At 45.6% G+C, this 22,952-nt stretch overlaps 1 protein-coding gene across 6 annotated transcripts in view; it reads left to right on the forward strand.

Annotated features, from left to right (window-relative positions):
• The first annotated feature begins 15,069 nt into the window (after positions 1-15,069).
• SSX2IP (SSX family member 2 interacting protein) overlaps positions 15,070-22,952 on the forward strand; it is a 53,515-nt gene continuing 45,632 nt past the window's right edge. For 2 of the 6 annotated variants that reach the window (XM_051857533.2, XM_051857536.2), the window contains exon 1: positions 15,070-15,216. The gene's annotated coding sequence lies outside the window, so the exon portion shown is untranslated. Of the gene's footprint in view, positions 15,217-15,320; positions 15,453-21,398; positions 21,444-21,811; positions 21,880-22,952 lie in introns of those variants that run through there. The other 4 variants (XM_070076953.1, XM_051857534.2, XM_070076951.1 and 1 more) reach the window with 4 other exon arrangements.

Consider the following 22,952-nt stretch of genomic DNA (forward strand, 5'->3'; position numbering starts at 1 on the left):
AACAGAAGTTAATAAATGGTAAAGGAGCTCTCTTGCCCCTTCTCTCCTGTCTCCTGCTCTCTCTCAGTTCCTCTCTCTAGCCTCCTCCTCTGGTCTCTTGGGTCTGCTCTCCTCTTCTCTGTTCTCTCTTCTCTCCTTGATAGCTCCTCTCCTCTGTTTCTCTCTCTTATATTCTCTTTCCCCCTTTTTTCCTTCGCTGCCCCTTCACTCCGGTTTGTAGGTTGTTCCCCAATAAACCCTTTCCCTTACTCCGGTGTCCGGTGTGCTTTGCGACTGCTAACATTAAGATATAACATTGGTGCCGTGACTCGGATAGCCTCATATTGGTAATCCAGCGTCCCCCAGTGCTCTGGGGTCCTGGATTTTTGCCGGTTGTGAAGCACATCTCCGGAACTCTTTCCAAGCCACCGAACGCTCCGCGACCTCCATCCACACATCGGCTTTCCAAATTTTGAGCTGTCCTCCTATAGGTTCTGATGAAATTTTTCCAGCCACATGTATTGTATTCAGTACTTTGGGATGACTCTAACCAGATGAAGCCAATAATATATTAGAGGTACCAACTGTGAGAAACTCCTTCCACCAGGTTCTTTTTGCCTCTCAATCAGAAAACTGCCCACCCAAGATCATTAGCATCCGTCAACGCTGTGGAGTGAAGACGGCACAAGGTGCTCAGCCCCAGTTGCTGTCCCGCAGGACGTGACAACTGTAATACTGATTCCTGACGGAAATTACCCGACAGTGTACTGGAGGAGGTGTAGGAGTTCTTTCTGTGGAAAGGCGCCAAGAGATGTCCCCCGGGTTTATAGGAAGGAAGAGTAACAGTTTCGTCTGATGGATATGAAATGAAGGCAACAGTGACCACCTCTCAAGACTCATAGATTAAGGAAACCCTTCTGGATCAAGTGGCCGTGAATTGGAGGACCTACTGGGAGAACAAGGTCGCCCACCGCACGGAAGCCGAGCCGCGGGACCGAGCCGCAGGGTCTGCGCGACAGTGCTCGAAGGGGAGTGCGTGCCACACAGACAACAGCGGGGAGGCTTGGGAAGTCCAGGGCTCCGAGTCCACACATCGGCGCTGGAAGGGGAGCGGACCTGCGTGGAGAGCATGGGAGCCCACAGTTCGGGACACCAGCAGCAGACTCAACACACCAGCGCTGGAATGCGTGGTGAGCCGAACCTCAATAGCCCGAGACACCAGCAGGCAAGCGGAGAGAGGAGACTAGAGGGAACGACCCCCGGGGGGGGGGGGACTTCACCAAGCTAACTGGAAGAGAGAGAGAGGAAAAAAAAAAAGGTGACTGGTACGGACACGGGTTTTTCTCTCTCCGCTCACCTCTCAAGGGCGAGCAAGACAAAGAGCAGGCGCCATCTTGGACATACATCATAAGCAGAGCGACCTCAGGTCTGCACCGGCCCTGAGCCTAGCAGAAAAACCTGACTCTGGGCAGGGCAAATTAACAGGAGATTAGGACCTAGTAAATTTGTGGTGCTACTGAACTGAGACTGTGAAAAAAGAGACGGTGGGGGAGAGAACTCACGGAATTCATGTGAGCACTCTCCAGAGACGCTACAATTCCGTAACTTTGGCAACCCAGTGGGAGACTGAAGGAGAATTTGAGCCCACTCTGAGGGCCAAACAGATTTCCTGTGGGGTCCTTGGGAAAGAGCTTCCCATCTCTGGCTCCTGTGGGTATATCATTTGCCTGCTAACTACCTCCAACTTCGTTCAGCTATGCAGAATAACTTCCCTTTTGAATCAAAAAAAAAGAAAGAGAGAGAGAGAGAGAGAGGTTTACCACGCCTAACCTGGGAGTGTCACCTTTGGCACACCAAACAGAGCTCTCAGGCCACACCCATCTCAAGCCCTAAGGCTCCATCAAAAACAGATAGTCCACTTAATCTAGAGTCATAGTATAACAAGAAAAAGCACCACGGTGAAGAAACCAAATATCTCCAATATGCCAAATAACAAACACAAAAACCAAGGTAATAAAAACAAGGAAGTCACCATGATGCCCTCAAATGAAAAAGACACCCCAATTCAAGATTATGAAGATGATGACATAGAAGAAATGCAAGAAGCAGATCTCAAAAAATTGATAAGAACATTAAGAAGTTCTCAAAAACAAATTCTTGAACTACAGAAATCCTTAATGGACAAGATAGAAAATCTCTCTCGTGAAAATGAAATATTAAGGAGAAATCAAAATGAAACGAAACAACTAGTACAACAGGAAACTGTGATAGTGACTGAAGTGAAGAATTCAATAGATCAAATGAAAAACACAATAGAGAGCCTTACAAACAGAATGGGTGAAGCAGAAGAGAGAATATCGGACTTAGAAGACAGAGAACAGGAAAGGACACAGTCAGACCAAAGAAAAGAAGAGGAAATTAGAAATCTAAAACATATTGTTGGGAATCTTTAGGATACTATTAAAAAACCCAACATTCGGGTTCTAGGAGTTCCTGAAGGCATGGAGAGGGAGAAAGGATTAGAAGGCCTTTTTAGTGAGATATTAGCAGAAAATTTCCCAGGTTTGGAGAAGGACAGAGAAATCCTAGTACAGGAAGCTCACAGAACTCCTAATAAACACGACCAAAAGAGATCCTCACCACGACACATTGTAATTAAACTCTCCACAGTGAAACATAAAGAAAAGATCCTAAAATGTGCAAGAGAGAAACGTCAGATTACTCTCAGAGGATCTCCAATCAGACTCACAGCTGACTTCTCATCAGAAACTCTACAAGCTAGGAGGGAATGGCGAGATATAGCCCAGGTACTAAGAGAGAACAACTGCCAGCCCAGAATATTATATCCTGCAAAGCTATCATTTGTGAATGAAGGTGAAATAAAGACTTTTCATAGCAAACAGAAATTGAAAGAATTTGTTGCCACTCGTCCAGCCCTGCAAAAGATGCTTAAAGATGTATTACACACAGAAACAAAGAAACACGGTCATCAATATGAAAGAAGGTAAAGGAAGGAAACCAAGGAAGGAAACCCCACAGCAAAAGATCACAGGGAATTCAAAGCAGATATTAGAACTTATCTTTGGCAAATGGCAGGGCAAAGTTACCACTTCTCATTAGTCACATTGAACGTGAATGGCCTGAACTGTCCAGTTAAAAGACACCGATTGGCTGATTGGGTTAAGGAACAAAACCCATCTATTTGCTGCTTACAAGAAACACATCTTTCCAACAAAGATCCATACAGACTGAAAGTGAAAGGCTGGAAAAAGATATACCATGCCAACAGAAATGAAAAAAGAGCGGGCATAGCCATCTTAATATCAGACAACATAAACTTTACCACAAAAACCGTTAAGAGAGACAAAGAGGGATACTACATAATGATTAAGGGATCAATTCAACAGGAAGATATAACAATTATCAATGTATATGCACCTAACTACAGGGCACCGGTTTATCTAAAAGATTTGTTAACGGACTTAAAGGGAGACTTAGACCCCAATACAATAGTACTGGGGGACTTCAATACTCCACTCTCAGAAATAGACAGATCAATAGGACAGAAGATCAACAAGGAGACAGTAGATTTAAACAACACTATAGCCCAAATGGATCTAACAGATATATACAGAACTTTCAATCCTACAGCTAAAGATTTTACATTCTTCTCAGCAGTACATGGAACCTTCTCTAGGATTGACCACATACTAGGCCATAAAGCAAGTCTCAGCAAATTCAAAAGAATTAGAATCATACCATGCAGCTTCTCAGACCACAAAGGAATTAAGTTGGAAATTAGCAACTCAGGAATCCCTAGAGCATATGCAAACACATGGAGATTGAACAACATGCTCCTGAATGAACAATGGGTCATAGAAGAAATCAAAAGAGAAATCAAAATTTTTCTGGAAGTAAATGAGGATAACAGCACAACATACCAAAACTTATGGGACGCAGCAAAAGCAGTGTTAAGAGGAAAGTTTATATCAATAGGTGCCTACATCAAGAAATTGGAAAGGCACCAAATAGATGAGCTTTCAATTCACCTCAAGGATCTAGAAAACCTACAGCAAACCAGACCCAAATCTAGTAGGAGAAGAGAAATAATTAAAATCAGAGAAGAAATCAACAGGATTGAATCAAGAAAAACATTACGAAAAATCAACCAAACGAGGAGCTGGTTTTTTGAAAAAATAAACAAAATTGACACCCCATTGGCCCAACTAACTAAAAAAAGAAGAGAAAAGACCCAAATCAATAAAATCAGAGATGAAAAAGGAAACGTAACAACAGACACCACAGAAATAAAAAGAATCATCAGAAATTACTACAAGGACTTGTATGGCAGCAAACAGGGAAACCTATCAGAAATGGATAGATTCCTGGACACATGCAACCTACCTAAATTGAACCAGGAAGACATCGAAAACCTAAACAGACCCATAACTGAGACAGAAATTGAAACAGTAATAAAGGCCCTCCCAACAAAGAAAAGCCCAGGACCAGATGGATTCACTGCTGAATTCTACCAGACATTTAAAGAAGAACTAACTCCAATTCTTCTCAAACTATTCAGAACAATCGAAGAAGAGGGAATCCTCCCAAATTCTTTCTATGAAGCCAGCATCACCTTAATTCCTAAGCCGGAAAAAGATGCAGCACTGAAAGAGAATTACAGACCAATATCCCTGATGAACATAGATGCAAAAATCCTCAATAAAATTCTCGCCAGTAGAATGCAACAACACATCAGAAAGATCATCCACCCAGACCAAGTGGGATTTATCCCTGGTATGCAGGGATGGTTTAATGTGCACAAGACAATCAATGTGATACACCACATTAACAGACTGCAGAAGAAAAACCATATGATTATCTCAACAGATGCCGAGAAAGCATTTGATAAAATACAACACCCTTTCATGATGAAAACTCTAAGCAAACTGGGTATGGAAGGAACATTCCTCAATACAATCAAAGCAATCTATGAAAAACCCACGGCCAACATCCTATTGAATGGGGAAAAGTTGGAAACATTTCCACTGAGATCTGGTACCAGACAGGGATGTCCACTCTCACCACTGCTATTCAATATAGTTCTGGAGGTTCTAGCCAGAGCTATTAGGCAAGAAAAAGAAATTAAAGGGATACAAATTGGGAAGGAAGAACTCAAACTATCCCTCTTTGCAGATGACATGATTCTTTATTTAGGGGACCCAAAGAACTCTACTAAGAGACTATTGGAACTCATAGAAGATTTTGGCAATGTAGCAGGGTATAAAATCAATGCACAAAAATCAACAGCCTTTGTATACACAGACAATGCCATGGCTGAAGAAGAACTTCTAAGATCAATCCCATTCACAATAGCTACAAAAACAATCAAATACCTTGGAATAAACTTAACCAAGGACGTTAAAGATCTCTACGATGAAAATTACAAAACCTTAAAGAAAGAAATAGAAAAGGATACCAAGAAATGGAAAAATCTTCCATGCTCATGGATTGGAAGAATCAATATCATCAAAATGTCCATTCTCCCAAAAGCAATTTATAAATTCAATGCAATACCAATCAAGATACCGAAGACCTTCTTCTCAGATCTGGAAAAAATGGTGCTGAAATTTATATGGAGGCACAAGAGACCTCGAATAGCTAAAGCAATCTTGTACAACAAAAACAAAGCCGGAGGCATCACAATACCAGATTTCAGGCCATACTATAGGGCAGTTGTAATCAAAACAGCATGGTACTGGTACAGAAACAGATGGATAGACCAATGGAACAGAATTGAAATACCAGAAATCAACCCAAACATCTACAGCCAACTTATATTTGATCAAGGATCTAAAACTAATTCCTGGAGCAAGGACAGTCTATTCAATAAATGGTGCTGGGAAAATTGGATTTCCACGTGCAGAATCATGAAGCAAGACGCCTACCTTACACCTTACACAAAAATCCACTCAACATGGATTAAAGACCTAAATCTACGACCTGACACCATCAAGTTACTAGAGAACATTGGAGAAACCCTTCAAGATATTGGCACAGGCAAAGAATTTCTGGAAAAGACCCGGGAGGCACAGGCAGTCAAAGCCAAAATCAACTATTGGGATTGCATCAAATTGAGAAGTTTCTGTACTGCAAAAGAAACAGTCAGGAGAGTGAAGAGACAACCGACAGAATGGGAAAAAATATTTGGAAACTATGCAACAGATAAAGGGTTAATAACCAGAATCTACAAAGAGATCAAGAAACTCCACAAAAACAAAACCAACAACCCACTTAAGAGATGGGCCAAGGACCTCAATAGACATTTTTCAAAAGAGGAAATCCAAATGGCCAACAGGCACATAAAAAAATGTTCAAGGTCATTAGCAATCAGGGAAATGCAAATCAAAACCACAATGAGGTTTCACCTCACCCCGGTTAGAATGGCTCACATTCAGAAATCTACCAACAACAGATGCTGGCGAGGATGTGGGGAAAAAGGGACACTAACCCACTGTTGGTGGGAATGCAAACTGGTCAAGCCACTTTGGAAGTCAGTCTGGAAATTCCTCAGAAACCTGAAGATAACCCTACCGTTCGACCCAGCCATCCCACTCCTTGGAATTTACCCAAAGGAATTTAAATTGGCAAACAAAAAAGCGGTCTGCAGCCTAATGTTTATTGCAGCTCAATTCACAATAGCTAAGACCTGGAACCAACCTAAATGCCCATCAACGGTAGACTGGATAAAGAAATTATGGGATATGTACTCTTTAGAATACTATACCGCAGTAATAAACAACGAAATCCAGTCATTTGCAACAAAATGGAGGAATCTGGAACACATCATGCTGAGTGAAATAAGCCAATCCCAAAGGGACAAATACCATATGTTCTCCCTGATCGGTGACAACTGACTGAACACCAAAAAGGAAACCTCCTGAAGTGAAATGGACACTATGGGAAATGGTGACTTGATCAGCATAGCCCTGACTGTTAATGAACAACTTAATACATTATCCCTCTTAGTAGTTTTTTTGTCTGTTCTACTTAATATGACTGGTTTAATTCTGTAATTAATACACAGTTATTCTTAAGTGTTGAAAATTAACTGAAATGTGATCCCTGTTAAACATAAGAGTGGGAATAAGAGAGGGAAGAGATGTATAATTTGGGACATGCTCAAGCTGACTTGCCCCAAATGGTAGAGTTAGAAACATACCAGGGGATTCCAATTCAATCCCATCAAGGTGGCATGTACCAATGCCATCTCACTATTCCAAGTGATCAATTTCAGTTCACAATTGATCATAATGAAAGGACTAAGAGTCAAAGGGAGCACATAAACAAGTCTAGTACCTGCTAACACTAACCAATAGAATAAATAAAGGGGAGAGTGATCCAACATGGGAAGTGAGACACTCAGCAGACTCATAGAATGGCAGATGTCCTAAATAGCACTCTGGCCTCAGAATCAGCCCTAAAGGCATTCGGATCTGGCTGAAAAGCCCATGAGAGTATTTCAGGCATGGAAAGCCAAGACACTCTGGCAAAAGATCTCTGAGTGAGATCCCAGTGGAAAGAACAGGTCTTCAAAGAAGGAGGTACCTTTCTCTGAAGGGAAGAGAGAGCCTCCACTTTGACTATGACCTTGTCTAAACAAGATACGAATCGGAGAACTCAGAGGGCTTCCATAGCCTTGGAAACTCATGACTGGAGCATAGGGAGATTACTGATGCCATAGACAGGAGTGTCAATTGGTAAAGTCAACAACAGGAGTCACTGTGCACTTACTCCTCATGTAGGATCTCTGTCCTTAATGTGCTGTGCATTGAGATTTAATGCTATAACGAGTACTCAAACAATATATTTCACTTTGTGTTTCTATGGGGGTGCAAACTGTTGAAATCTTTACTTAATGTATACTAAACTGATCCTCTGTAAAAAAAAAAAAAAAAAGAAAAGAAAAGAAATTATCAACTCCCTACTTGACTCGCACTGGGATTAAACATGACAATAGGTCAGATCTGATTTCATCATCATTTAAAAAAATCATCTATTATTTTTCACTTTATGTTTCTGTGTGGGAGCAAACTGTTGAAATCCTTACTTAATGTATATTAAGCTGATCTTCTGTATATTAAGATAATCGAAAATGAATCTTGATGTGAATGGAAGGGGAGAGGGAGTGGGAAAGGGGAGGGTTGTGGGTGGGAGGGACAGTATGGGGGGGAAGCCATTGTAATCTATAAATCGTACTTTGGAAATTTATATTCATTAAATAAAAGTTAAAAAAATAAAAAAATTGTAAAGGAAATGTTTGCTCTGTCCTATCGCCCTCCCTCCTAAGCAGTTCGTTTTCTGTTGCTATAACAAAATACCCAAGGCTGGGCACTCCATGAAGAAAAAGGTTTCTTTAGCTCACAATTTGGAGCATGGAGGCTTAAAGTCCCAGATCCGGAGGCCCCACAGCTCCAACAGTGGTGGAGGTCCTCTTGGCCGCATCCTAACACAGCATCGTGGTAGGAGCATATGCAAGAGGGAGAGGTCTTCGATGAGACAGGAAGTTAGAGAGGGGTTCAGGGGCCAGGCTCGCTCTTTTCCTAACAACCCACTCGTGAGAACTAACAACGACAATGTTGTGTGAGGTCAATGACCCTAGCAGCCTCGTTACTTCCCACTAGGTCCTACCTCTTTAAGGTTCCACCATCTCTCGACATGGCCACACCAGGGACCAAGCTTCCAGCACATGAACCTGGGGAAACACACTCAAGCCATATGCAGACCAAAGCAGTTAGCAACCCTCCAGTGAGGGCATGGAGAAGCAGGGGCCACGGAGTCCAGAACTGGCAAGATCCCTGCCTTCTCAGGGCTTAGGTTTGAGTGGAGAGAGACTGATCACAGGCAAGGAAATCAACAAGACCGTGCCTGACAAGGAAGGTTCACTTGTGGAGGTGGCATCTTAGCGATGAAAAGTCTTGAACCTTTCTGGCAAAAGCCTTTCAGAGAAACTGAGTGGCAGGTGCAAAGAGCCGGGGGACCAAAAGGAGGCCTCTATGGCTGGTACGTTGTGTGCCAAAGGGAGAGGTCCCCTAGTAGGATAGGGACCACATCACGCCAGACAGGCCTGCATATGAAGTCCAGTTTCATACTAATGTCAGACACCATTGAAGGCTCTTAATTGAGGGGAGAGGGGAAGGAATCTGGTTTTCATTAAATTCTTTTTTAAATTTATTTGGGCATATGTGAAAAAGAGAGAGAGAGAGAGAGAGAGAGAGAGAGAGAGAAGGACATGGAGATAGGGAGAACAGAGAGGGAGAGAAGGAGAGGGAAAGAGAGAAAGGGAGGAGGGAGGGGAGAGAGAGAGGAAGAGAGAGGACTCTGGTCTGCGGATTCACTTCCTAAATACCCAAAACAGCCCCACCTGGAGCTAATTTGGCTGGGAGCCACACACTTGATCTGGGGCTCTGTTGGCAGGAGCCTAACCACCAGAAACATCACTGCTGCCTCCCAGGATCTGTACCATCAGGAAGCTGGAGTCTGGAGCAGGGCTGGGCATCTAACCCAAGCACTCTAGTGTGGAACATGGGCATCTCAACCAGGGTCTTAACTGCTGAGCCAAATACCCACCCCTGATTTTCACTTTTGAAAGATGACTCTGATGTACTGGGCACAAAAATGGGAGTCTATATACAGATTTGCAGAGATCCATTCACATATATACACAAACATGTACATTTATTTTTTTAAACAAAACTGGTGACATTGACATATAGTACTTACTCTGCAGCTTGTTACTGGTGTAACTTTATAGCACTCCTCTTTGAAATTACATTCAGAGTCAGTTTTCTGTCTGTACTGGAGAAGCAAGCATCTCATTTCTTTCTTTTCCTTACTTATCCAAATGCAGTAACTCTGTAGAAAAATTCAGGGTTGGCATTTTACCAGTTGGCTCCAGAATGTGTTGGCTCTGATTCACTTTTAGATTGCTCCAAAACTCAGATTTATTCTTAAAGAAACAATTATTTTCAGCAAATTCAGTGCCTGCTGCCTACTGATGGGATAACTTTGGAGCAACACCACTGGAATATGCATATGGCCTGTTTCATGGAAAATATTCATTTTCTGCATTCATTTAGTCACCACATAATTATTGAGTACCACAATGGTTTGGAAATTAATTTGGATGATGAATGTGCCCCAAAGGCCCATGTGTTAAAAGCTTTGATCCCCAAAGTCTTATGTTAATAACTTCTAAGAGGGCAGGAACTTAATCCAAAGATGATGTTTGGAAGTGGGGCCTTTAGCAGGTGATTGGATTGCATTGGTTCATTGGGGCAAAGGCCCCGGACTGAATCCTGGTGGCTTTATAAGAGACTCCTTAGGGGGGCTGTTGTTGTGGCATAATAGGTTAAACCTTTGACTGCAGCACCAGCATTCCATCCAGATGCGTGAGTCTCTGCTTCTCCGCTTCTGATCCAGCTCCCTGCTGATGGTCTGTGAAAGCATTGGAAGGTGCTTGGGCCGCTGCACCTGTGTGGGAGACCTGGAGGAGGCTTTGGGCTCCTGGCTTCAAATCAGCTCAGCTCTGGGCGTTGCGGCCATTTGGGGAGTGAACCAACAGATGGAAGACTTCCCTCTCTGTCTCTCCCTCTCTGTCTGTAACTCCGACTCTGTAACAAATAAATAAATCTTAAAAAAATCCATAAAACAAAGAGATTACTTAGATGCAGACACAGACACGCATGCTCCCTCTCACCAGTTGATGCTTGGCACTGCCTTCCAACTCTGCCAGCAAAAATGCCATCACCAGAGACTGAACTAACGGGGACTTCCTGATCTTAGATTGTGAACCTCCAAAGCCACGAGCTGAAACAACCCTCCTTTCTTTACAAGTTGCTTCAGATGTTTTGTTGTGGGAATAGAAAGCTGACCAACACAAGCACCAGCTACTCTTTCAGGCACTGGGGATACATTAATGAATAAAGTTACCAGAAATCTCTTTTCCAGTGGAGCTTATGTTCTAGTAGTGAGAAACAGACTAAACAATCAGAATAAATTCATCATACATCTTGGTTAAAGTTTATGCAAGAACAAGGTTAGATTTGGAAACTTGGCAGAGGGCTCCAGTTTTAAATAGCTGTCGTTAGGTTGAGCCTTGCAAAGATGATGAATATTTGGGCAAACTTGAGAAGGGAGTGGCAAGTAATAATAGATGCTGAGGGGAAGAACATTCAAACACTAGGAATAACCAGCATTAGGGCCCTGAGGCGAGAATGTGCTCAGTAAGGTGGAGAAACAACCAGGTGGTTTGCGGTCAGCTGAGAGACCAATTGATGGATCTACAAGACCTGAGGTCAGAAACGTGGAGGGCAGGTGACAAGAGCTTTGGAGCCACGGTGAGGACACGACATGAGTGAGGACAACCAAAGCAGAGCAGTGACATGACCTGCCTTATGTTTTCAAAGAAGTACTCTGGCCTCTGTAATGTAAACAGGCTACAGAGGAATAAGAGTGGAAGTTTTGATGTGTTTTGAAAAACAACAGTATTTCATAGTCACATCCCCTTAATTTTGCTAAAAGAGGGGAAAGCAGCTAAGGTAAAACATTAAAAAAATAATTTCTACATGGTATCTTTCTTCTTTGTCTTTCCTTTCAATAGCAATGTTCTACCAAGCCCAATTTCTTTTAGCCCTGGACTAAATATGTCCTTACACTAGTTCACACTGCAGCCAAATTGCCTGTCTTGTTGGGTATATCAGTCAGGACCTTCCTGGTTGTAAGTAGCTGAACACCTGACCCAAAGTGGTTTACGCAATAGGACATTTACTATCTCAGTCTCGAGATATGCAGAGCTAGGGTTCTGACATCTGGGTTCTGAGTTGCCTTTCATGCATTTTTCTGGCTTTTTTCTCATGGATTCAGCGGGTGCCACCAAACATGTTTTTCTCACTGGAAAGTGACCAACAACCCCTGTCCCTCCGCATACCCACCTCCCATTATGTCTGATCAGAATTAGGTCACACGCTCAGCCCCTTCACTAGTCATACATGAAGAGGGACCGAGAATCAAGACATGTTGAATCCAGAGGTCCTTAAAACATGACATGCAAACCCTCGGGAGGACCCCTGAGACCCACACAAGGAATCTGTATGGCTAAAACTATTTTTATTATACTGTTATAATTTGACTTTTTCACTGTCATTCTGAGTATACAGTGCAGTTTTTCAGAGTCTGCCTGAAATCGTGCAAATTGATTGCAGAAGCAGAAATGAAAATTAAGATGAAACTAAGAAATGAAAATTAAGATGACTTTTTATATGGGAAATTGGGGTGGCTGCTCAGCCTAGAGAAGACTCCTGCATCCCACTTTGAGTCCCTGGATTTAATACCCTCCTCTAGCTCCTGACTCCAGTTTCCTGCTTATGTAGACTCCAATACAGAGGTGATGGCTCAAGAACTGAATTCTTGCCACCCACATGGGAGGCCTGGTTTGTTTCCAGCTTCAGCTCCCACGCAAGCCCCCATCTGTTTCCATTGCAGACTCTTGGGGAATAAATCAGGGAATGGGAGCTCTCTTTGTTGCTGTGTCTTTGCTTAAAAATTAGAAACAAAAGTATGCCAGGCTGGCGCCGCGGCTCAATAGGCTCATCCTCCACCTAGTGGCGCCGGCACACCGGGTTCTAGTCCCGGTCGGGGCACCGGATTCTGTCCCCGTTGCCCCTCTTCCAGGCCAGCTCTCTGCTGTGGCCAGGGAGTGCAGTGGAGGATGGTCCAAGTGCTTGGGCCCTGCACCCCATGGGAGACCAGGAGAAGTATCTGGCTCCTGGCTCCTGCCATCGGATCAGCGTGGTGCGCCGGCTGCAGCGCACCAGCTGTGGCGACCATTGGAGGGTGAACCAACGGCAAAAGGAAGACCTTTCTGTCTCTCTCTCTCACTATCCACTCTGCCTGTCAAAAAAAAAAAAAAAAAAAAAAAAGTATGCCAAAAAAATTTTTTAGAAGCTTTATTTATTTGAAAGGCAGAGTTACAGAAGGGGATGGAGGTCAGAGAGAGAGAATCTTCCATCCATGGGTTCACTACCCAAATGGCTTCTATGGCCCGGGGCTGAGCCAGGAGCTTCTTCCAAGTTTCCCACATGGGTACAGGGAACCAAGGACCTGGGCCATCCTCTGCTGCCTTCCCAGGCACATTAGCAGGGAGCTGGATGGGAAGTAGAGCAGCCAGGACTGCAGCTGGTGCCCATATGGGATGCCGGCACTGCAGATGGCGGCATGACACCACAATGCCAGCCCCAAGTATGCAAAATTTTAAAGTAATACCATGCTTTTTACTAATTTGGGGGGACATAATAACTTTTATAAAATGTGCTATTCCTGTTAATATTAACTTTCATTCATTGTTGTAAAAATAATTCTAAATTTCTCTGATTTGGTCTCTAGTGTAGCATCAACAGAGACAAGAAAAGCTCCTAGGAGCCCTTGGTAATTTTATGCATGGAAAGGTCTCTCCACAATGAGAACTGTTGTTTTTCAGAGGGATCTGATTCCTTCCTGGGGCGGGGAGGAAGGGCAGGGCCCGGACTTAACTTTGCAGAGCTTACCTCTGTGGGACTCAAACCTTCTTAAAATACGATTTAGGTGGTAGTGGGGGTGGGAGTAGGGGGTGCCAGACATTCCTTACTGAAGTGATTGATCTCAGCACTTCCAGCTAATAAGATTGAGACTGTGAGGAGGTGAACTGGCCTAAATAAAGCCTTAAGCCCTATTTCAAAGCAAACCTGTCATTAAGTTGCTTTCTGAGATGGGAACAGGTGTGGTGTTTTGGGAATGAAATTTCAAAACCCTTCTCGAGAGCAGTGTTACCCCCAACCCCTCTTCTTTAGTCTATTAGGAGCAAGGTCATTGCCGGGAGAAAGTGGCTTCGCCTAGTCCCTAGCTCTGCAGATAGCACCTTCACAAGGATGACATCTCACTGGGCTATATGGCTGTCAGCCGTGGTCCACGCATCCAGTGGGACCTCCTGACGGCGCAGGCCAAGGGCAAACAGGAGCCTTTTCTTGGGACCTCAAGTTGTCACCGCGGCCTGCGCCTTTTCTGCCCTGGACCTCTCATCCGGGAGTGGAGTGTGTTTGGGTAAACTGGGAGAGGGCCACTCTTCCCTGTTGTCTCTCAGTTAGTGCTTCAAGCTTCCTCAGGTGCCTCCTGGAAAAGGCAAACCTGTCTTTTTCTCTTCTTGAGTAAAAATCTTGGCTTCACAAGAAAAAAAAAATCCAAATAGACCGTATATATAAACTGATTCATAAGCCTGCGATTTAGCCGTCTGATAGCTTTCTTTTCTCTTTAGAACTTTAGCCTGACACGGGACGGGGGAGGAGCCTGCCACGTGGCCAGGGCTCACCAGCCCTATGTGCATTCATTTTCCAGGCAGATGTTTCGGGGCATTTCTCGCATAAACTTCTAGTTCACGGGAGCCATTTCTTACAAACTCGCACCGAGGTCCGTTTCTTTGCCCCAATTTTTCCTCATAACTTTGCCCGTTAGGTTATTTGCATCCACGATCCCCCATGCGTGCGCCTCCCTTCCTTCGGGCCTGACCCAATTCTGGGTGCCAGGTGTTTGGCTCCAGCAAACGCACCCGGCTCTGGGAACCGAGTTCGCGTTTGCTCCTAGGATGGGTGTTGGGATTCAGTGGGGGGCCCGGAAAATATGCTCTGAAGCAGCGGCGACCCCCTGCCCCCACCGAGCCCTGGGTGCGCCGGGTGTGAGGAGGGGGCGGGGAGCAGAGCTCGGCCGGGTGAACCGCAGGGCTAACAGGTGCCGAAGCCGCAGCTGCGCTCGCAGCGCGCTCGGGCTCCGGGGAGAAGGGTTGGTTCTTGGCGTTTTTTTTTTTTTTTTTTTTTTTTTGAGGAGGAGACTCCGAGGCCCCCACCCGGCCAATGCCGGCCGTGGATGTTCATCGCCTAGCAACTGGCGGAGCCAATGGGAGGCGGCGAGGCCTGCGGCGCCGGCGCGCGGGGGCGGGGTGGGAACCTTGCGAACCTGCAGGGGCCTGGAGGCGGCCGCGAGGGGCGGGGCGGAGCGGACCGGGGCGGGGAAGGCGGGAGCCCGCGGCGGCGGAGGAGGGGCCTGCGGGCGCGGAGCGCTGCGTCCCGCCGCGCCTGTGCGGGCCCTCGGGGCTGCGGGAGCCGGGCTAGGACGCCGAGCGGTGACTCCCGGCCGTTCCCGGGGGCCGTGACGGTGAGCGGCCTCGCCCCGCGGCGGGGATTGTGACGCGCCCGGCCCGGGAGGCGTAGAGGGACCGGCTGGGCCAGGGGCGGGCGGGGGTGGGCTCCGGCAGGGGTGGGTGGGTGGGCGCGGAGGTGAGCGCCGGCACCTGGCGCGGCGCCCGGCTTCCAGACGGGAGGCTTGGCGCGGCCGTTGGGGCCGTTGGAGGGTGCTGGCGAGCATCGACCCCGGGCGCGCTGCAAGAGGAGGTAGGTGCCAGCTGGGGGGAGTCGCAGCGCTGCGCCCTGGGAGCCTGCGGTCCGGGGAGCCTCAAGCCTTCTCGGGGAAGGATACCGGCCAGGAAAGACGAGCGACGCGGAGACGTGAGGAGGAGGGGATGGCCAGTTTGGGTCTGCAGTGTCTGTCTCAGCAGAGGCTGTGGGACATGCGGGCTCAGCGATTTGATAATGCCAGCCGCAAGAGGCGGTCGTCAGAATGAGTTGTCGGGTGGCCCGTGGCCTCTGCAGAGGAAGACCACCGACAGTGGTGTAGCAGAAAGTGTAGGGGGAGAACTAAGATCATGCAAGAGGCAGGCATATGTGAGAATGCGTTGGTTTAGAATTTTCAGTAAACTGCCGTGAGCCCAGTTGTGATCTCTGCACCCCTTTGAGCCTGTGCTAATCTCCCAGTTATGCAAGTCACCTGGGCTCAGGAAAGCGCATCTAAGTAGCTTGCCCTGAGCACTACACACGGTATGGGAGTCTTTAGGTTGATACCACCTGCAAGGGTTCACAGGTGGGGTGCCAAATGCTCACCACTGGTGCTGCTGAATCTGAAAGAACAGAGGTTCCCCCCACTTCAGACTCTGATGGGGTCAGGATTAAGAGGCTTTCTCTAGAGGTGGTTCAGAAGTGCGAGGGTGGGGGCTTCTTGGACTTCAGGTTTCTGGGTTCCTATAACAATTCAGAGTGGAAGTCAACATCTTTGGCTATGGATGATGGAGGCCAAGGAACCCTTTGCAGTGTAGCAGGGGTTGGCTTACTGTTTAGGTCAAAGAAGATTCTGGCAGCCTTTTATAATTGGATCGTAAGCTGGAGAGGCCAGTATGACTTGACACATTTAGAGGACAAAGAAAAAAATTGCAGATTAGAGATCTGGTTAGAAAAGAAATGCCTTTAAAGTTTAGATCAAGCTGTCTTGAAATTTAGAAGTTAGAGGTAGATTTATGAACTCGGATCCAGCCATCAAAACGGTAATCCACCAAGTGTCTTTCCCTAGAGCTATCAACCTACAGGCCTTGGAAACTTACACATTCAAACTAAATGGGTATGAGAAGCTAATAACTAATTTGAGACCCTGTTCTGCCTGCTGTCAATAAAAGCTTTCCAAACCAAAAAAAAATTTTTTTTGATAAGAGGATTAGGAACTGGTAGTGAAAATGAAGACTCTGTTAGGGACTGGCTGGGCCTTTTCAACCAAGTCATTTTATATCTTCCCTTCCCTTCCCCCATCTGTGCCTCCACGATAAGAAAGCCTTTGGGTTGAAGATAACAACAGAGACTTATTCTGGGATGAAATGTGAGGATCTCCTCAGAGCACATTGCACCTTGTGACAAGACTTGTGAAGCACATTATGTTCTCAGCATACTGAGGCAGATAAGTGAGGAGACCAAAATGTTAGTGGTTCAGATTGTTTGCAAAAGGCCTCAAGTGTAGCACAAAGTCAGGTTATATCCCTGGGCTCTCCTAGAACCTGACCTAGTTGACTGTGAGGCCAACCCTAGCTATTACACAGGTTTTTTTAAAAGTAAGCATTTGAGTGTCTTCCCTGTAGTATGCACCTAGAGATGAGAAGACACTGCCCAGAATTGTATGCTTTTAATTCATGTGCTTAAGTGGGAGCTATTCCACTTTAACGTTGCCTTTCTATGTCTTTTACAATAGTTGTGAACATTCCTTATTTGCTCATGATTTGAAGAGATTTTGATACTCACTGGCACCTGTTTGGCATCTTTGGCAATGGTGATGTGATTAGCTGGTGATTAAGGTGTAAGATCTTGAATTCATCCGTGAATGGGATGAGCTAGTTTAGAGAAGTGCACCATTTATTGCGGGTACTGGAAAACAAGCCAGAATTGTGTTGATTGATGGTAGACTAATATAATTGTATGCAGTAGGCAGTGGGCCTTTAGCCTGGCGTTTAAGACACCCACATCTCACATCAAAGTACCTGGGTGCCGAGTCCTGGCTCTGCTCCTGCTTCCCACTCAAGTGCACCTGGGGAGGCAGCAGTGATGGCTCAGGTGAAGGAGTTCTTGGCACCACATGGGAAACATGTCCTGTGCTCCCAGCTCCTGTCTCTGGCCCTTGTGGTTATTTGGGGGATGAACGTGTGTGCTTGCTCTCTGTCTCTCAAATAAATATTTTTTAAAAATTATATTTTGAGGTGTGTGCTGTGTCACAGCAGGTTAAGCCACCGCCTGCAGCGCCAGCATCCCATATGGTCCTGGCTGTACCACTTCTGATTCAGCTCCCCACTAATGTGCCCCGGAAAGCAGCAGAAGATGGCCCAAGTGCTTGGGCCCCTGTACCCACGTGGGAGACCTGGGTGAAACTCCTGGCTTTGGGACCTGTTTGGCGATCTCCAGCCCTGTTTGTTGCAGCCATTTGGGGAGTAAACCAGTGGATGGAAGATCTCTCTTTCAGATAAATTAAAAAAAAATACATTGAGCAGATTTACTGAATTCTTTAATAATTTGTTCTTTCAGTAAACATTTATTAAACACTAAGCTGTTATTTGACAGACCTGAAGATAGAGGTATGAATGTTTGCCTAAAGGGATTGTGTTTGGGAAGGTCACAGTGTAGGAAGGGAGAGAAGGAAAGAGCCCACGGGGGAAGGCTGTGAAGCGAATTTCAGCTGTGTTTTCAGGGGTCACCATGTGCAGCCGTAGATAGTTGCAGTCAGGGAGGGGTGGTAGAGTTGGCCCCAGGTGGGGTTGTGTGGGGATAAGATGGAGAACAGTGCTGTGAACTTTGACCAGTAGGTGATAGAGAACCAGTAGGTGAAAGTTTCTAATTTGAGAGAATTACCGTATCTTTGATTTTTACTTTAGAAAGACAGTTCCACCAAAATCAGTATGAGAGATCCAGCAGTGTCCTGAACATGGACAGCCCAAGTAATGGCTAAAAGGCAACAAGCCTAGGCAGCAGTTAGACTGGAAAAATATTTTTTCAGAGCCCCCCAAAACTGTGGAAAAGCAGAAGTGATTAACTATCACAAACCTTTGTTGAGTAGCTTCCTGCTTTTCAGACTGGGAGGGTAGAGATACACAGATAAAGATCCAGCTCCATCAAGCAGCCTTCAGTTCCGTGGGAGACTAGTAGTTACTGTGAAGCCCAGAGTCTGAGCGGCCTCAGAAAGGTACAGATGTCAGCCTTTAGCAGCGGAGGATTCTGGGCTAAGACGGCAGGAATGGTGTTTCAGATGAACAAAAAACCGAATTCTTAAATAGAAATTAGAGTGCAACCAGTGAGATAGTGCAATCTTAACTAAAGTATCTGTGGTTTTCATCTGTTAACTGGGGTCCACGTGTCTCCTTCCCCGGCCATTCTGTCAAGCAAAGCTGTCGGTTTTGACTAGCTGGGTAACTTTGTGCCTCTGTGGTCTGATTTGTAAGTGAGGGATAGTAACAATTCATGCTTCATAGGATTTTGATGCTTAGATGATAGCCTTGGTATCCAGAATGGTGCCTGGAAGAATGGCGGGCACTCATTCTATTTGATAACAAAACTGTTGGAATTGAATGAGAACTGTGAGAACTGGCCTAAGGGCAGGGCGATGACTGAGGATCCTCACTCTGCCCTGTTGCCCTTTGATCTCTGGGCCCTAAAGTGTATCCCTGTTGAATGTCTTCTGAAGGCATCGCTAATCCCAGTAAGTTGTATGCTGAATTCCGTAGCTCCCAACACTAAAGCCTAGTTTTATTAAGCGTATTCTGTGCTCTGTCGAAATGACATGACTCTTTCTAGTACCAAAGACAGGCTTTTACAAGAGAAGATCAACGCCTATCTCTTGTGCACTTGCCACCATGTTCTGTCCATTCAACTTCCGAACTGTCCACTTTAGCTGTCTTCGTTGATTGTCACTGGCTAAGTTAGTCTGCTGGCCCCTGACCATAAACTGGCAACTTTGCAATATCTGTCTTGACTTTTTTTCATATGGTTAAAGCAGTACATACTTTTTGGGAAAAAAATTGGGACACAAAGCAAAGAAGCACTTTAAAAAATTGGTATAGTTCCTTTCATACAGTGAGCACTGCAAAAATGCGTTTGTGCCAGGCTGCTGAAAATAGAACTGATTTTAGAAACATTAAGTTTGGAGCAGATTAGTAGAACATTGGTCTTAAAAGAATTGTAAAACTAAATGGGACCTTACAGCTATACACAGAGTCTTAATGTTTGGTCAGTGGCTGCTTACAATCCAGAATGGGTCTCAGCCCTTGCATGTGCTGTCTTGAGTTTGTCAGTCTTTTGCCAGTTAATTATAATTTGGTTGTGCATTCGTATCTGAAAGATGGCACCTCCACTGTTAGTCTTTGTATACTATATCCAAACAGTAGGAATGTCCCTCTAGATAGGATCTAGAATATAAAGGCAAGGCAGCATCTTAGAAATCATCAGTAGGTATGGACAGTCATCTGCTGTGTTATTTTAAAATGAAAGGATGTACTCAGAGGATTTCTGTCATTTGCTCTGGGTACTTGTTGAGTTTCAGGTGGAGGCCAGGGTCTGTGAGGCTGTAGAATTGTGAGTAGCTCATTTTTATTCTTAGCTTCCAGGTTCAGTAGCTGGGTATTTATTTTTCCCTTCCAGTTTTATACCTGTGGGTAAGTTACCTAATAACCTGCCTCAGTTTCTTCCATTGGTAAACAGTGCTACACCTGCTCCTTCCTGGGGCCATTGTAAGGACCCCCAGGATGGAGCTATGCATGTAGCAGTGGATGGTACTGGGTTCATGTAGCCGGTAGGGCGGGGCCTCTTAACTCTGGTGCCTAGATCCTTGGCATGTCTGTGGATAGCCTCACAGAGCCCCTGAAACTGTTGTCAGAACTGTTTCTATGCTTTAATGGGGGGAGAGTCCTTGGCCTTGGGTTCTGTGACCCAAAACAGTTTAACCCTCAAGTTAGCAGTAAGGCCTAGAATCCAGGACTTTTGTGCCTCCATAGCCAGATTGGGTAGAATTTAGAATTGTTTGAAATTTTTGAGGAATGGTATATATATTTTAAATTTTTTTCAGGCACTTTAGGTAAAATGAATTAGATTAGTCTGTAATCTTTGGTTCACGAACATATTCTCCCCCCCCCCAAAAAAAAATTTTATTTATATGAAAGAGTGTCAGGGCAAGAGTTAGGGAGAATACACAGTGTTTCCATCCATTGGTTCACTCACCAGATGACCATAATGGCTGGGGCTCATCCAGGCCGTAGCCGGGAGCCAAGAACTCCATTCGGGTTTCCTATGTGGGTATCAGAGTGCCCAAGTACTTGGACCATCTTCTGCTGTTTTTTCAGGTGCATTAGCAGGGAAATGGATCAGAAGCAGAGCAGCTGGGATTTGAACCAGCCCTCTGATATGAGATGCCAGTATTGCAGGTGGCGGCTTAACCTGCTGCCTCGCAACGTGAACCCCATGACATATTATCTTGATTGGCCCATTTATTGATTTAGTTCTAATAATATAACGAACACCACCTAACAAAGAGCTTGGACCTTGACAGTAACCTCTGTGTAACTATATGGGCCCCTCCATTCCCTTTTCCTGTTTTTGACTGCACCTGAGACAGCCATTTACTGAAACCTGTGTTCATCATTCACCTGGGTATCTTAACATAGCTTTATTGCACCTGTAATTTTCCATACACATGCAATTAAAAACTGTAGTTGACCCTTGAACAGCAAAGGAGAGAAGGGCACTGGCCCCACGCAGTTGGAAGTCTGAGGGTGACATTTTACTTCTGTAGTGGCAACGGGGCAGCTGTACACTTAACCATAGCAGCATGAGGTAGACTGGGAATGGTGCCTTGGACAGTCTGCTAATACTTTTTTTAACTTTTTAGAATTTGTGTATATTTTATGGTAGTTGTAACAAAATAGACTTATCTACCTGTATTTCATGTACACATGTCATGCCTTTTTTTTTTTTTAACGTTTCTAGGCTATACAGTTGGTCTAATTTTTCCATATTGTCACAAATCTCAAAGCCAGGGCCGGCGCCGCGGCTCACTAGGCTAATCCTCCGCCTTGCGGCGCCGGCACACCGGGTTCTAGTCCCGGTCGGGGCGCCGGATTCTGTCCCGGTTGCCCCTCTTCCAGGCCAGCCCTCTGCTGTGGCCAGGGAGTGCAGTGGAGGATGGCCCAGGTGCTTGGGCCCTGCACCCCATGGGAGACCAGGAAAAGCACCTGGCTCCTGGCTCCTGCCATCGGGTCAGCGCGGTGCGCCGGCCGCAGCGCGCCGGCCGCGGCGGCCATTGGAGGGTGAACCAACGGCAAAGGAAGACCTTTCTCTCTGTCTCTCTCTCTCACTGTCCACTCTGCCTGTCAAAAAATAAAAAAAAAAAAAAACAAATCTCAAAGCCAACAAAACCAAGCCATTCTGTGTCAGTGGACCCGTGCAGTTCAGATCCGTGTTGTTCAAGGTCAGCTGTACATGTGTTGCATGCCCTGCCTTTTGAACCTTGTTTCACTGTGTGTCACTATAGGTTTGTGGTTGTTGCAAATACTCCTTCTTGTGACTGCACCACAGCTTGTCCATTCTCCTGTGCTGGGGGTTGGGTTGCTGCTTATGTACGCACTACCTGGCATACATCTGCAAGCGTATCCTTTGGGTTTTGTTTTGTTTTTAAAGATTTATTTATTTTATTTGAAAGAGTTATACAGAGAGAGGAGAGGCAGAGAGAGGTCTTCCATCCAATGGTTCACTCCCCAATTGGCCGCAATGGCCAGAGCTGCGCCGATCCGAAGCCAGGAGCTTCTTCCGGGTCTCCCACATGGGTGCAGGGGCCACAGGACTTGGGCCATCTTCTGCTTTCCCAGGCCATAGCAGAGAGCTGGATTGGAAGTGGAGCAGCCGGGTCTCGAACTGGCGCCCATATGGGATGCCGGCGCTTTAGGCCAGGGTGTTATCCCACTGCGCCATAGCACCGCCCCCCCCCCCCCCCCCTTTGGGTTTTACCCTGGAGCAGGCTCTCTGGGCTGGAGGGCATGTGGATAGGGTATGTGAATGTTCAACTGCCTTTTTTACTGTTTGTTTTTTGAAGATTCCCCTGCACAGCCTCTGAAGCTTAATAAGCTGGCTTAGGCAGATACTTGCCAGAACTGTTAGTTTCAACCTCCTTTAGTACATGTAGACATTATTCTTGGAAACCATTTTGTACAGTCCTTAGAGAAGAGTTCCTTGTGATGTGGTACTCTACAATCTGAACTGTATAGATAAATATTAACTTATAAATGAGACATTTTCTGTAGGCCGCAGCAGTGATTCTCAAGCTGTATACGTTGGGTTTACTTGGAAGTTCTGTTGGCGTACTGAGTATTGGGTCCTTCCCCAGCGTTTCAGGTCTGTAAGTCTGGAGGGAACTTGACAGGTGGCATCTTTATCAGGTCCCAGGTGATGCTGCTCTCAGGGCTGCACACTGAGAATTACAGTGATTGAATTTGGGCTAGATCATTGAAATGTGAGCAGACTCATGAATTACATTTGGTATCTTTG

This window comes from Oryctolagus cuniculus, chromosome 7 (assembly GCF_964237555.1).
Source record: "Oryctolagus cuniculus chromosome 7, mOryCun1.1, whole genome shotgun sequence".
In the NCBI taxonomy this organism is placed as follows: domain Eukaryota; kingdom Metazoa; phylum Chordata; class Mammalia; order Lagomorpha; family Leporidae; genus Oryctolagus; species Oryctolagus cuniculus.